This window comes from Sinocyclocheilus anshuiensis, unplaced genomic scaffold (assembly GCF_001515605.1).
Source record: "Sinocyclocheilus anshuiensis isolate Anshui unplaced genomic scaffold, SAMN03320099.WGS_v1.1 scaffold916, whole genome shotgun sequence".
In the NCBI taxonomy this organism is placed as follows: Eukaryota; Metazoa; Chordata; class Actinopteri; order Cypriniformes; family Cyprinidae; genus Sinocyclocheilus; species Sinocyclocheilus anshuiensis.
Window position 1 is genome coordinate 2,305,459 of NW_015548264.1, and position 3,533 is coordinate 2,308,991.

Here is a 3,533-nt window from a genome sequence, read left to right on the forward strand (position 1 = left end):
TGAGGAAAAAAAATTAACTTAAATGATTTTAGCAAATGGCTGCAATATAACAAAGAGTGAAAAATTGAAGGGGGTCTGAATACTTTCCGTACCCACTGTATTTTTATATAATATTTATTTATTTAAATTTTACATTTTTAAATAAATGTAAATAATTTTAAATAATACTTTTTTAAATAACACATTTTAAAATATTAACTTAATATAAATACATATTTGTTTTATATATAAATTACAATAAACATAAAAATATTTAAAAATATTTGATTTATTTAAATGGTTTCAGACACCTATTTTGAAAGTTATTTGTTGCACTTTCTGCATCTTTGAAAAACAACACTAATCATGTGTTTAGTTACAATTTCTTTAAAACCACCTTGGTGGTTAGTGGACCACAACTGTATGTTTTCAACCATAGCATGAAAATTGCTGAGGAAAACACTGCATGATCGAATCACAAGGACCAAATCAAGTGTATGACCAGCTGACCCACGTAATCATTTATATGAGCTTAACACATGGCTGAATAACCAAAATTGTGTGTGTGTGTGTGTATGTGTGCTGGGTTTGAGATAGTATCAGAACAGGTCTTAAACATGTTGGTGTATACAGCTTATTTAATAGTTCTTATTGCACTTTGGCACTTACATCTACATTGCATAGTCTATATAAAGCCAGAGGGCCTGATTTAGCATTTGTGTGTATAAAAACACTGCAACATCATAATACAAGAATCTGATCTACTAATGTAATTCGCTGAGTACATCTTTCAACACCAGCACTAAAAGCCTCCTTTAAACTTATTTGCACAATAATTCTGAGTAAATTACTTGCAATACACCCACGAAGCGACCACACACAGTTTGTTAGATTGCACAAGACAAAATTAGTACCGCTTTATTTGGAATCCTAGTAACTCGGGTCAAAGGAATAGCTAATCAAGCAAAAACTGCTGTTGTTATGGCAGATACAGCCAAAGAAACTATCTGTTCAACCAGACACTGTGAAAATATAATGACCTGAGGCGCAAAATCTGCCAAATTTGTCCCTCTCCCAGTGAGCAAGGAAACAAGGTTGGATAAAAGTAAGAGAAGGCTGAAGGGAAAGAAAAGTGAAGAGGAAATGAAGTGAGAATGATAAGGAAGAGGTGGAAAAGAGCTTGCAGGAGCCACCGGCCAGAACATTTGCTCATGGGAGAGGGTGAGGTCAACATCTCTGCAACATTTCTGTAACACGCACACGAATCATAATCAACAGTGACACGCAAAGACTGCAGCTCCTCTCCAGAGCCCAGATCAATCCGCTCCTATAGTAGCCATCTGCGTTTCTCGCCGCTAAGATTCTGGACATCTGTGTGGTTGTGGGAGAGGGAGAGCGCGAGCAAGGGAAAGCGTTAAGGAGAAACAGACCATCCTTCCTTTGCCTGTGTCAATAACGCTGCATATCAAATGTAGAACAGCGTTCCCGCAGGACCGAATGCAGAACGGGCATGGATCAGTCTGTCCGTTCCTGCTTCTAACACGAGAGTTTCATTAAGTGATCGCAAGCAATATCCATATATATAAACAGATGCCAGGCCTGTCTGACAGACTCCGGCTGAGTCAGAATATTGAGCAAGTTTTCTTTTATGTAAGAAGATACACACAGAAGGGTCGTTTGTCACCTTGAATGGGTTTATTTAAACAATATCACATGGGGAAAAGATCTATATCAGCACTTCTATATAGACAAATTTTATTGGTTAACTTGCACTACTGTTTAAAAGTTGTTGTTTTTTTTAAAGAAAAGAAATAAAGAAAAGAAATACTTCAAGTGATCAAAAATGACAGTATGAGTCTATTTAAAATACATGATCTTTGTTTGAACTTTCTATTCTTCAAAGAAACCTGAAAAAAAAATGTCAACATTGATAATAATAAGAAATATTTCCACAACATATTAGCATATTAAAATGATTTCTGAAGGATCATGTGACACTGATGACTGGAGTAATGATGCTGAAAATTTAGCTTTTCCATCACAAGCAATTAATTAAATGTTAAAATATATTAAAATAGAAAACAGCTATTTTAAATTGTAATAATATTTCACAACATTACTGTTTTTACAGTTTTTTAATCAATCAAATGCAGCCTTGGTGAGCAAAAGAGACTTCTATGGAAAACATTAAATATTTTACCAACCCCAAACTTATGAAAGGTTGCAAAACAAATAACTAAATAGAGATGAAAACAGAGGTTGCGGAGTGTTACAAGAGATATCAAACTAAGAAATTGATTCTCGGGGTCAAAAATGTATAATAAAGTTTGCTAAACCGTATACAAATATATTTGACAGCAGAATATCATAACTGACAAATCAGAATCAAGCATCCCAGAGAACTGTTTAATTAATGACAATCAAACTTTGGTAAGATACAAAGCACTGCATATTCAGAAATCTATCTATATACTGGTGCTTTAAAGAACCCAGAACCCATTCAACTGATACGAAGAACATGAAGAATATTATATCATGAGGAACCATATAATTAACTCAAGAAGCCTATACAGTAAATCATGGTTGTTGAGTAGAAGAACCACTTAAAGAATCTAAAGGAATTTCTGCCCGGTGCTGCTACTGGCTAACACATTTAATAAGAAATATTAATAGTCAAAAGTAGATTGTATTCAGGAAATAAAAGAAAGCCACACTGATTCCTTCTTGCCAGACTTCAGGGGAGGCCTGAGAGAACATAAGAGGACATCTCATCTTTCTTTTCTTTTTTCACTCCCCTGACTCCATTATTCTCACTCATCTAGTCTTTGCATCGCTCCATGTGCCAAACATTCTTATTCTTAGCCTCTTTTTTCTCTGCCAGTGTCTGTATTACTGCCGTTAGGTGAACTTCTCCAAAGCTTCACTCTCCTGCCATTCTGGCTCAAGATCTGACGGCCGCGTCTGGCAGTTTCACTATTCCCCTGCTCAAAGTGAGTGACTGGTGCTTGAACTCTGAAGACCAGGCACTTTTTTTCTTAAAAATGCCTTGGCAAGACCATCACAAAAGGTTGCCGTCATATGGTCTGTGATCACACAAACACACACACTTTATCCGGAGATACATCAACCTGGATAGGAGCTTAGAGTAAATGGAGTGTGAGATTTAAAAAAGGAAGCTTAACAAATGTCTCTCGCTCTTTCTCAGTCTCTCTCTGTCCTGCAGACTGAGAACTGTGCTGTCAACTCTTCATATATCATAGAAAAGCCTCTCATACACTTGATTTATACACTGCAACGTTTTCATCCATACACCTCTGTTTCCAATAGTTGGTACATGAAAACTAAAAACCAATACTAAACAAAACTACAAATGCACAATTGAAAGTTCTAAACTTAGGACTGAAAATGAAACACTTATTAGCATGCATATTACTAGCATTATTGGCTGTTTATTACTACTTATAAAGCACATTTTAATGCCTTAAATGCAAAATCAATAACAACAACAACAACAAGGGCTTGGTTAAATGGGTTTAAAATAAAGGGAAAAAAGG

At 35.5% G+C, this 3,533-nt stretch overlaps 1 protein-coding gene across 1 annotated transcript in view; it reads right to left on the minus strand.

Annotated features, from left to right (window-relative positions):
* Positions 1-3,533, minus strand: part of LOC107655621 (semaphorin-3aa-like) — a 37,052-nt gene that overhangs the window by 24,499 nt on the left and 9,020 nt on the right. The window lies entirely within an intron of this gene.